We start from the raw sequence: 12,270 nt of genomic DNA on the forward strand, positions 1-12,270 counted from the left end.
GGTAAGGGTCAAGGGGCTCGGTTTGGTGACTAAGGAGCCCGGAAAAAGCGGGCACAAGCAGAGTTTTCTTCGAGCCTGGTTTTGGCCCGAGTCGTGCGGGCTTCCCCCTTTACAGACCTTTCATCCCCCTCCTGCTCCTTCCTCCCTCGGGCCTCTCGCTCCCCACCCCCCCCAAACCCCAGACGCCTCCACGCCCAGGCCGGGGGCTGCCGTTTGAGGGCGGCCCGGGAGGTTGCAGCCCGGGAGGTTGCCACGAAGGGTGGGCCGCCCGGGAGACGCGGGGCGAGGCAGCGAGCCCCGGCATTTTCCCTTCCCCAGCACCTGTCCCACTTCGGCGCAGGGGCTGGGGCTGCTGCCCGAGGGCGGCCTCGGTGCCCGGGCGCGAGAGCCGTGCACCGAGGTCGCCCGGGTTAGGGAAGTGGGGGGCCAGGAGAGAGGCGGGGCGTCCGGTGGGGGCGCCCCACCCCCGCCTTGCAAGACCCTATGCCCCCCACTACACCGAGGCTAAACGGAGAGAGTCACACATAAAGCACGAGCGAAAACGCTCACTCTCCGACCCGAGCAGCGTTGCTCGCCCCCCCCCCTTCCTGGAGCCGGGGGCTAGCCGGGGAAGGTGGCTCCGTTCTTCCCCCGCGGCCAGTGCGGGGTCTGCGGCTGCCCGGCGAGGTTCCGGCTTCCCCGGGGCTGGCAGGGGGAGCCCCGAGAACTGCAGGCCCGCCCCCCTTCCTCCTCCTCCTTCCCCTCCTCCCCCACGTGTCCTCCCGGAGCCCAGCGGCCTGATCCCAGCACCCCCTGCCACCTCCCTCCTCCTCCCGCTGCGCCCGCTTTCCCGGCGGCGTGGAGAAGAGCAAAGTTGCGACAGTGGCCGGGGGGCTTTGCCCAGGTGAAGGGGGCGCCGTGGGCGGGGCGGGGGACAGCGCGGCCCTGCGGTGGGGGCGGAGGAAAGATAAAGAAACTTGCTTTCTGCGCCCCCCACCCCGCGCGGGTTCGGATCTTGCGTGGACCAAGCCCTCGTGGCGAGACGCGGCAAAGCCGCCGGGACCGAGGCCGGCACCGGGATCCGGACCCGTACCGCGCGCCTGGGCCGGCTCGGCGGGCGCAGGCAGCGGGCCAGGCCGGCACCCAGGCAAGGGCGGAGTGGGTGGCCGTACACCGGACCGAACCGGGGACTCCGGTGGCCTGGGCGCGGGCCGAACCCGGACCGGGCCGAGTTGGGTGGCGAAGTAGGACGTGGATTCGGGGGCGGGGCGCGGCGGGAGGGGGAAGCCAGGCCCTGCCGGACTGGCCTGTGCGTGGGGGCGGGGGGCGAGTTCGGGGCACTTGCTGGGCTCGGGACCGAGCGGTAGGGCGGGGCGGCGCTAGGGGCTGGGCCGGACCCGCGGGGAGAGGGCGAGGGGAGGGGGAGCCGGGGGTGGAGTAGGGGCGTGGAGTTGCGAGCGGGGTCTGGCCTCGGCCGGGGGCGAAGGTAGATCGGCGGGGCCGCCAGCGGAGGGAGGGAGGCCGGCGGCAGCGCGGCGGCGGCGAAGGCCAGCTTCCGCGGAGTTTGTGCCTGGGCTTCCCGGGCTCCGGCCGCCTCACGCGCACAAATGGGGCTAGGGGACTGACTGGTAAGCAACTGCGAGTGTTAGACGGTGTTCGGCGGCGATTCCGGGAAAAGCGAGGAAAGACACCGTCTGCAATTATGCGGTACCCCCCACCCACCTCTTAGCATCTGGATTCTGCTCTCAGGGGGCCGCGGACCCTCCCCGCCGCAACCCTTTCACTCTGCAGCACTCCCAACGCCTACCCCGCTTCCTCGGCCATCTGACTCTCCTAGGGGTATGTGTTTGGGGGTGGACGACGGCGGGGGGGGGGCTATAATTTCCCTCCCGCGGAGGCAGCCTAGTCCGTATCTTATTCTTACATGGAGCGTCGCTTCAAGTCGCGTGGACATTGGGGTTTAGATAATCTATCCCCCACTACCGCCCCCCAAGTGATTTGATGGCTTTTAAGGAAAGGGACGAATCCCTGGATTTCCACGCCTGGGATGAGGTTTGAGGATTGGGATTCACCCCCAGTTCACTTCCACTACCAACCCCTCTCCCCTTGTGAGCCATTTCCACGGGGATCCGAACTTGGAGGGGGGAGAACGGGAGTATTAATGTGCTTCTCTATCTCTACACAGGGTCGGCGTGGCCAAGGACGGCTAGTCTCGGAGGGAAAGTAGCCACCAGTCCAACTCAGGTCGCCCCCATTATTACTTCGGTGAGGGGGGCAACGCTAAGAACGGGATACTGGTGGGTAGGGGCCTTGTATGAGGGAGGGGGCTGGGTAGTCGTCCCTGGAAGGACTCCGTTTCTTGGCGGGGAGGGAGACTCGAGCCCTGGCTTCAGGGGAGGGGTTCCGGGGAGGGAGATGGGGGGGTGGCGACGACGGGGGGGGCGGGAAGAAGGGGGGAGTCACGCCCTGCCAGCATGGGGAGCCTCCCTCAGGCCCCTGGGAGAGGGGGACTGAATGCGTCTGGTCTGTGCTGCCCGGCAGGGAAGATCTGGGGTCTCCGGGTTTGCACACTAGATTGGGCACCAGTGGCCTGAGAAAGTCAGGTCGGGGCATAAGGTGGAGAGCGTTGGAAGAAAGAGAGAAACCCCTGGCCGTGGCGCACTAATCTTTTCCCTTCCTCAACCTCCCCCTACGAGGGGCGTCGAGGGGAGGGGGCGTGGGGCTCTTGCAGCCCCTCGGATTGAGCGCCTCCGCCTCTCCTGGGAGTCTAGCTTTTTGCCTGGCTTGCTGCAGCCACCGCTGCCTCCCTCTCCGGAATCCGCTCGGTCCTCGCAGCGATCCCCTCCTCCTCCCCTCCCCTCCCAGTGTCACCGGGGCTGCTTGGCTCTGCCCCCTTCGCCGCCGCTTGCTCCCTGCTTTCGTCCCTCCCTCTCGCTCGCTCCCTCCCTTCTCCTCCTCCTCCCCATTCCTCCCCCCGGGTAGGCGGCATTCTGGGAGTTGTAGTCCCATGGAGCGGGGGCTGGCGCCGCCCGCGGACCCGGCCGGACTCCACTTCCCGTCGAGCCCTGCGACCGGCACCCACTCCACCAGGCTTCGCTCGCACACACAGACACACACACACACCGCTCTCCCCCTCACTCTTTCGCTCGCCGCGGCTGCTGCCAGTGTGTGGCTCTGTCTCTCCTCCGCTTTGCTGAGCCCTCCCTTCTTCCTCTCAGTTCCTAGAGTCCGACCGCCGCCGCCGCCGAGAGAGAGGAGAAGGAGGTCGGTGGCGATAAGGGGCGGAGGGGGGCATCAGATCGGGGCAGTATTAGGCGGGTGGCGGCTCAGAGGGGGTAAGAGGGAGCCCGGGTGGCGGCCTGAACCTCCCCGCGGAGCCGACCCGGGAACAGGTGCGTCTTTTTTTTCTCTCCCCCAACCCCTCCACCCCTTTTGACTCCCCGGCTTTCTCGTATCCCCCCACCCGCTTCTTTCTATCTTAAGCCTTTCCGCAACCCTGTCCCTTCTTCGCCCCGCGGCTGTTCTGCTTGCCCCCCGGGGGCGCCGTCCTCTTCGTGTCCCCGGACGTAGCGCTCCCTGGAGCTCGCTCTGTCCTCGCCCCTCCCTTCGGGACAGCTCCCCTCCACTTCCCACCTTCGTACCCCATCCCTGCCCTACCCTACCCCCTCCTCACCCCCTTCTCCCTTAGCCAGGTGAGACTTGTTCGCCACCATCCGAGAGAGTCTTCTTCCTGGCTGGGCGGGGGTCTCCATGGAAACGGGGGTCGGGTTGATCCTGGGGGGGTGACCATTGGAATTACCCCACTCCTCAGCAAGGGAGGTGGAGGCTACGGTCTTGTTAACTACCTGGCCCCAACCCCCTGATCGAAGGATCCGACGATTCGAAGGGAGGCTGGCCAGCAGGGCAGGGCGAGAAAGGGCTTGTTTTTTTTGGGGGGGGGGCTGTCCGTGATGAAGTCTTGAAGAGACTGGGAGAAAATACCCTCCAACCTCAGAGAGGAGGTGCGACGGGTGCTCTTCAGGGCTGCTCTCTCGCCGGTGTTGGGGTGCGGGAGCCGTAGGGTAAGGGGTACCCCTAGGTGGCGGCGGGGCCTGGGTTCGGGAGTGGGAGTGCTGTGATGGGGGCAGGGGCAATTACCCGAGTCCCTGGAAAAAAGGCGGGGGATGACTTCGGAGCACCCTGGCTCCGCTGCCCTCGCTCTAGGGGCGGGGGCCGCCGGGCCGGGCACGGCGGGGAGGGGGCTTAAATTGGAGAATGAGATCGGGGGCAATTCATACTAGCCCCGGCAAGCCGGGGGGAGATCCGGCGTGCAAGCTCTCCACCCGCTTCGCGCCAGGCCTGGAGGCAAGGGGTCTGAGAGCGAAGCCGAGGACTGGAAGGAGGGAGGCTCCGGTTACGGGGCCGGGTTTCGGGATCGGGGGCTATCCCCCAGCCCTTGGAAAAGGAGGGAGAGGGATGGCCGCGAACCCCAGGGCTCCCCCACCCCGGGTCCTAAGGGGCGTGAGGAACGGACAGCAGGCCCAGCGGAGCTGGTTTCGAGCAGATCGCGGCTGGGGCGTGGGGGGCCTTAGTGGTGGGCTTCGGGGGGAGCAGTCCGGCGGCGGGGCGGGCGGGCGGGGCGTGGGGCTCCGGCGGGCGGCGGGGCGGGGCCGGGGCGGCGCTGCTGCCGCCGCCGCCGCTGCCGCTGCTGCTCCTGCTGGGGCCGCCGCAGCCGTTGCTGCCGCCGCCGCCGCCGCCGCTTCTGGGCGGGGAACGGAGGCCAAAGGGAGTCCCGTGCCGGGGCAGAGGGCGCAGGCGGCGCGCGGTGGGGAGGGGGCCGTCCTGGGGGCGGGGGAAGGCGGGGGGTGGAGCCCTCGACGGGGGGCGGTACAAGCCCGGACGACGACGACGGAGAGCTCCGGGGCCCGGGTGCATGGAGGACGAGGTGCTGGGAGGAGGAAGGGGGGGTGGGTCCCGCGACGGGCCTCGTGGGCTTGACTCCTCGAGGTTCTGCTTCGGGACAGAACCCTGCAGGGGCACCCAGAGGCCCCGGAAGGGACAGGGAGGTGAACTGGACGGTGGAGGGGGCTCTCCTCGCCGGGGTCCCGCCGAGAGGAAGGCTGGGCCGGAGGGACGTCCGGGGCAAGGCTGGGAGGAGCCGGCCGCACCTCGGCTGGGGATTTCGCGTTATGGAGGTGCGGGAGACTGTTGTAGGGAAAGATGTGGTCGAGGGAAAGGCGGGAGGGAAGCACACTGCAAACCCGGGAGGCCAACAGCACAGGCGGGTGGGGGTGCCCTTCTGTTCCGCCCGCACCTCCCCCTTCGCCCAGTGAAAGCACTCTGTTTTTGTTTTATTGTTTTGAAATGTTCAGTGTTGGCTGTATGAAGCTGTCGACGTGGTGATACTTATTCATTCTTGGTGTCTCTTAGAGTAGACAGTAAGGACAGGCGTCCCTTGGCGAGGACACGTCTAGCCCAGGGTTTAGGGGCTCTTTACGCAGTGTGGGAAGGGGGTCCGGTCACTTCGTGTGACAGCTGAATACTCTCAAGACAGTTTGGAGGTCCTCCCCGTGGCACAGAGGTGGAGTATAATTGCAGCAATCTTTGGTGAGACTTCTGGGGGTGCAGTTGTAGGTTAGCTACCCTGGGTAGCCCCATGGTTCTTTTAACTTAGAAAGCCATTTCTCAGAGTCCCACGGCTGAAACGTTTTTTGAAAATGAATGGAGGGATGTATTTGGAGTTGGGAGTGGATTAGGTTGGTCATAAAATTCCAAGGTTGGAAGGGACTTTAAAGGTCATCTAATTCTCGGTTTACCTGTCCTGTCCTTGAGTGTTGGGATAGAGGGAGCTTATTTTTGGGGAGAGACTGTAGGCGGCACAGTGGAGCAGAGTTTAGGGGTCCTCGGATTGGGTAGTGATGTCACCATGTGGTACTGAAGAGGACAGCATGTAGGAAAGACATTTGGGGGATTCCACTGGGATCAGATGGGGTAACCCAATCCCAAGAATCATCCAGAGGCTCCAAATAGAAGCAAAAGTTTGGGAGAGGAACCTGTGAAATTTTGAGGGAGAAGCAGTTACTAGGAAAGACTGGGGGAGCTAGGAGGAGCAGGGGGCTTGGTGACTCAAGAGAACCTGAAGGGTGGTAGAGTTTAGGAGGGCCGTAGCAGTTTGACTAAGCCATGTGGATATTGATAGGCAGACTCATCTTCTGATCGGGCAACTGAGGCGGCTGCCCTTGGGGTGGCTGTGGGGCAGAAGAGCACAGGCTGTGGGGCACAAATTGATTTTAAGAGGGCTGGCCCTGTTACCAACTTTGCAGCAATGGTAGGTAGGTTTCTTTCTGTTCTGGCTCTGAGAAGTCATTGATGGAGGAAGGGGAGGGAACTCTAATGTCTGGGTTAAGGAGGACTAGTTCTTAGAATAGGCCATAAGGAAAAGATGGCAAATTCTTGGGATAGGGCAGAGGAAAGCTAAGTTACTGGTAAGCTCTGCTTTTGGAGTCTGCATTGGACAGAGTGGAGGGGAGTTCCAGAAGAAATGGTGGCTGCACCAAGGGCACTGGTAGATCTGACTATTTTGGTTTACCAGGAGAGGGAGGGAGGAAGGGAGGATCTCTTTCTTTCTTTTTTTTTTTTTTTGAGGAAGATTAGCCCTGAGCTAACTGCTGCCAATCCTCCTCTTTTTGCTGAGGAAGACTGGCCCTGAGCTAACATCGTGCCCATCTTCCTCTACTTTTGTATGTGGGACGCCTACCACAGCATGGCATGCCAAGTGGTGCCATGTCCGCACCTGGGATCCAAACCCATGAACCCCTGGCCACTGAAGTGGAACGTGTGAACTTAACCTCTGTGCCACCAGGCCGCCCTGAGGATCTCTTTCTTTCTCAGTGCCATAGGCTTTCTTGGGAAGCAAACGGGTTTCCTCCAGGGGTCTCTTTGCTTTATTCATGCTCCAGTTCACTACATAGGAAAGAAATGTTTAGCACAGATGGCAGAGGATCTCATGACATAGTGAGTCTGGATTCTGGGCTTTAGAGAGGGGCTTGTTTTAGGAGAACAAAATTGTGGAGGAATAGGACTTAAATGCTATAAAGAAGAAAGGCAAAAAGGGAAGTCAGGATGGGGGTGGTTGGGCAGTGAAGGGGGCAGAAAGGTGAACATCACTGGGCCTGTGTTAGGGCCAACTAAGGAAAAAGTGGAACCTTGAAAACTCCAGGGTAATGTTTTCCAAAGTAAAGTTCGGAGAACCTTTAAGACTCTTTACACTTTCATGCTAGAATCACTAAGGTTGGGGCAAGAGAGAAGGAGGATCTTGGGCAAAAATAGGGTTGGGAGAAACTGGCATTTAGGAAGAAATATAAATATATTTACCCGTAAGGAAATAGAGAACTTAGAGATAGTATATAGGGTAAAAAATGCAGAATGTGAGAGAAAGAGGGTGGAATAACGAGCCAAAGGAGGAAGCCGTTTACTCAGATGTCATCTGGAGCTGGTGTGGGGAGGGTAAAAACTTGCCTTTGATAGTCTCTGCCCTAGGAGGGCCCAGGAAGCAGAGGTTAGCTGGGATCCAGGGCTTATAAGTCTAAGCAATAATTAGAAAATCTAGACTTAAGTGTGGATACCAAATGGGGGAAGGAATTCACAGTCCTAAATAGATGGCCTTGGAAGAAGGAGAAAGTGGGAATACACCAGTTTTTCCAGTCTGGTTGTGGGAGGAATCCTAGATATAGGGAGGTGAATGATGGAAATTCCAGAGCAAACAGGATAAAGAACAGTGGCCTGAGAGCCTTGGGCCAGAATTGGAGGGTGTGGTGGGGGTGTGGAGGAGAGGCGCTAATCAGGAGTTGGACATCTGGAGTGGTTCATTGATTCTGGGCTGAGCTAAGTTGAAGATGGAATAGAATGGCTACAGTGAGTAGAGAGCTGTTTGCTGGTGTCCGCCGGCATCTGGGGTTGAGAGAGGAGGAGTTCGTGGTTGAGTTGGGTGGGAAAGTGAGCACTAGAGGGGAACAGAGAAAACGCTGGGGAAAGTGGGAATCGTTGAGGTAAAATAGGCAAGAAAGGGGAGCAGCCCCTGATGATTACGAAAGGGGAAAGCAAGACCCTAGACCTTTGTGTTTTCAAAAAGAAAGGACATTTCTGAATGCTCCAGTTCCAGGCAGGTGTGAGTCTGTGCTTGCCAGGAGCTTTAGCATCAGGATGGCCAAAGAGGGAGGTAATAAGAAGCAATCTACCTTTCAGCCACTAGGATGCTAGTACAGAATTTTATATAATCTCACATACAAACTAGGCTTTATTAATGCCAGTTTTTGAATCATCATCCTTAAAATCATGTAGAAACTGTTCTTTTTCTAAATCATACACTTTCCCACTGTTTATAACTTAAAAGCAGTCTTTTATGATGAAAACTTTCTTTGGTGAACTGAAGTTGAATTCTGATCAAGAGTGAAATTAACTATGTTTCTATCCCCGTAATTCAAATATGCTGTTCTGTTTCCCGCTTTTTTTTTTTAAGCAGAAGCTATCCTTTCCCCATAAAACATTAAAAAATGGATAATTGTTTAAAAAGTGGCTGCAGGCTGCAGGTCAAGGTCATATTTCCCTGGTCAGTGAATTGTGATGAATTTGAAGAGTGATGATTTATTGTTTGTAAACTAGTCATTTTCAGCTTTATTCCTGAGAGTGTGTGAGGCAGGGAGTGCCTTTGCTTGGATTTTAAGAAGACCTTAAGCTAAGTGTCTGTGAAGAATCCGGAGTACTGGGGGGCAGGCAAAGCTTTGTTTTTCGGGTTTCTTTACCCACTGTCTGCTAAGAAACAAAATTGGTTACCTCATTGCTAAGGTATGCCTAGAAATCTTAGTGTTAGTGCCATTTAAGGGTACAGTTGAGTTTTGTTATAATGCTGGTGTCTGGGGACGAGGAGAACAAGCAAATTTTCGCTTTACCCAGTTCTGTAGAGAAGTGCGCTCTGCGTGACTCTCGTTCCGGGGATGAGTCGATGCACTCTGTCCCTGGGTCTATGAGATGATTAGGTATCTTATTATGACGAGACTCTCCTCGCTTTAACTTGATTGTACCAGGCACAGGTTAGTATTGAGCAGTGGTTCTGGAACTTCAGCATGCATCAGAATTACCTGGAGGGCTTTGGAGACATCCTATGGCCTGAGGGTGGAGTCCTGGCTCTTCTACTTCCTAGCTGTGTGGCAGGAAGCAAGTCACTTAACTCTCTTGAGCCTCAGTTTTCTCATCTATAAAATGGAGATGATCACCCGAATCTCACAGGGCTATGAGGATTACACAAGATGATGTCTTATATAGACCATAGCAGCAGGTCCATAGCAGGTACCCAATAAATGGCATCTATGAGTACAATCTAGTTTTTCTTATTCAGTTGTGTCCTGTGACATTACCTTTTATATCACACTATGGTAAACATGGTGGCAGAGTGAAAACCATCAATGGCTACTGAGCACTCCCCTTATATCTTGATTCTCTGTGCTCTTTCTCCATATTCCTGTTGTATCAGTACATATTTAGCATTTACAGGGTAGTAGGAAGAGATCGCTTGGCTCATCACTGCATTATTGCATCCACCTTTGAGGTGGAAGTAGCAGCTTCTTTAACAGCTGTGGTGTAACACTGCTCAATATTTCAGGGCAGGAACTGAAGAGTATATATCCAGTGGAAACTTCAGGGGACATTTTGGGCCATGCTTAAAAATGACCCAAGCCTAGTTTACTTGGGTGGCATTTTAAAAAGCCATTGCTTCCTGAAAAGGGCTGCTGTGTTTCATTATGACTGGTCGGGCTTTCCAGCTGTCTCTGACAGCTGGAAGTTCTACAAAAGGTGGTAGATAAAGCCCAAGTCTGGTGTGGCTCTACGACAAGGATGTTCATCAGCAATTGGATGGGAGAGAATAACGTCTCAAGTAGCTCAGGTATCCCCAAACCAAACTTCTGAGCAGAGGAAAATGATGTGCTGTAAAACAGAATCCCTCTCTGCAGCCAGAGTGGACTTTGATGCCAGCAATCAGCTATGCCAATATAGGGAGAGAGTGATAGCAGGCCAGCTCAACACAGTAGATCAGTTAACAAATTAATAACTTCTGTTTGACTTTGGAAATGCATTATTATTCTCTACCTGCCCCCCTCCCCAGCAGATTTACCTTCCTATTTATATTCTGCTTAGGCAAATATTAAAATGAGTTGTTCCCTGAACACGTATCTACTGTATGTGGTAGAAGGCAGTCCGTAAGTCAACTGGGTTTAAAAATTAGCTGTGGCTAAACCACACTCAGATAATTGGAAGTTGGTTTTATTGTTTTGCCCTGGTCCAATTTTAATTTATTTCTGTGATTGTCTTTATTGTGGAAGTAAGGAAAAGAAAGAAGAGAGAGTTTATGAGAGAGCAGGGAAGTAAAGGGATCCCAGACTCAGTGCTTTTTACACGGCGTTCTGTGTTTCCCTATGATGTAGAAAGGATTTCAGTTTTTCCCAGTAGTTTAGTAAGTATTTATTGAGTGTATATTATATGCCTTGTATCATGCCAGACACTATTGGGAAGGGTTATTAAAAGCAGTAGAAAATATTCTTTCTAGCCTTAAGGAACCTATAGACTGGTCGCAGGTTGAGACAATACTGAGAGTTTGAATTTCTGAGAGCTAATAGTGTATTAGTGTGTGTGAGTAATTACTTAGAATGAGTAATATGTATAAGATGAGTTGAACCCATAGTCTGGGGTGAGAGAATAGAAAAAATAGCCTGATAATGGCCTCTTCAAATATTTGCGTAAGATGTCGAGGAGACTTGAAAAAAAAAGGCCAAAGTTTGGTGAGGAGGAATCCTCTTTAGATGAAAAATTGCATATCTTGAATTCCATATCACGAATGTGGAAATGGAGATGTCTGAGGGCCACTGTCACAGTCCATGGCAGGGAGGACACAGAAGCATCACAAAAGGGATTCAAGTCTCGGATTACAATGATTCAACTTTGGAGTGTGAAAGACACACCAGATATTCACATGGTCCTGCTGATGACGAAGACTGAGGATAGCCAACTCTTATTTTCGATCTAGTAGAAGTGAGAAGTGCTCAAAGATGACCCTAGTTACTTAGGGTGACATGTTGAGGTGGCTTTGTATTTGAAAAGGACTGATTAATTGCATGATGAGTGCTTAGGTTTTCTAGATATCTCTGACACCTAGAAGTTGCACAAAATCTTGTAGCTAGATCCTAGGTCTAGTATAAAGCTATGATGAGGTGTTTTCCTTAAATGGAGTAAAATTTCCTTACAGCAGGAAATGGAAGTGCATACTATTTGAATAATAGGAAAAAAGTATCATGGCAGTAGGTAGAAAAGCTGAAACGATCTGGTGGTATGAAAATGTAAGTGAGAGATGAAAACTTTTGCTTTTGCCTACTTCATTTTTAGAATCGATTACCTTTGGTCCTTTCAAGTTATTCTCAATTTTAAGCAGGGACTAGTTTATTCCTATTTTGCAGATGACATAGTAAATGGACATAGTGGGATGTCTGAGACGGCGGAGAAATGGGGGCTGAAAATGCTCTCCAGGTCCCCCCCCCAAGTTTTGGCTGTGGCTCCTAGAGTATGTCACTCTTGAGGGGTGTTGCTGCTGTGTGATTAGCTGACTCTGAATGGGTGTGGATAGTTTTTAAACATCGAATTGACTCTGAATGGATGAGGATTCAGCACTAGCGAGGAGATTGGATGGTAATACTCACCAGAGAGCTCCAGGGGGATCGCGAGCCCTGGCCACTCCATTGAGATGGATGGCTAGCCTCCCAAGGTGGCCACTTTGGAGGTAACTACATTGGAGTAAGCTCTCGTGTGTTTAACAGATAGTTAACATTCCTTCGTATCCAGTCTCATAAATGTTTATAGGCAAGGTTTTTAAACACGGAGGTACCCAAGGAGTCTGTGAAGGTGTCCATGCTAGAGCCGTGTGCAGGCAACTACTTAGCCTTCTCGGTAAATACAAGAATTGGGGGCCAGCCCCATGGCCGAGTGGTCAAGTTCGCACGCTCTGCTTTGGTGTCCCAGGGTTTTGCCGATTCCGATCCTGGGCGCGGACATGGCACTGTGGCTCATCAGGCCACGCTGAGGCGGCGTCCCACATGTCACAACTAGAAGAACCCACAACTAAATATACAACTATGTACTGGGGCAATTTGGGGAGAAAAAGCAGAAAAAAACCCAAAGAAGATTGGTGACGGTTGTTAGCTCTGGTGCCAATCTAAAAAAAAAAAAATTAATGTATCTGGGAACAGGGTGCAATGTTCCTTATAAAAC

General features: G+C 54.7%; 1 protein-coding gene across 15 annotated transcripts in view; it reads left to right on the forward strand.

The window, feature by feature from the left end:
• Positions 1-755: 755 nt before the first annotated feature.
• The window catches only part of BCORL1 (BCL6 corepressor like 1), a 60,304-nt gene continuing 48,789 nt past the window's right edge, over positions 756-12,270 (forward strand). For 3 of the 15 annotated variants that reach the window (XM_070604736.1, XM_070604747.1, XM_070604752.1), the window contains exons 1-2: positions 1,468-1,818; positions 2,165-2,244. The gene's annotated coding sequence lies outside the window, so the exon portion shown is untranslated. Of the gene's footprint in view, positions 884-1,391; positions 1,819-2,164; positions 2,277-3,059; positions 3,372-4,855; positions 4,904-12,270 lie in introns of those variants that run through there. The other 12 variants (XM_070604750.1, XM_070604739.1, XM_070604753.1 and 9 more) reach the window with 12 other exon arrangements.

Source organism: Equus przewalskii, chromosome X (assembly GCF_037783145.1).
Source record: "Equus przewalskii isolate Varuska chromosome X, EquPr2, whole genome shotgun sequence".
Lineage (NCBI taxonomy): Eukaryota > Metazoa > Chordata > Mammalia > Perissodactyla > Equidae > Equus > Equus przewalskii.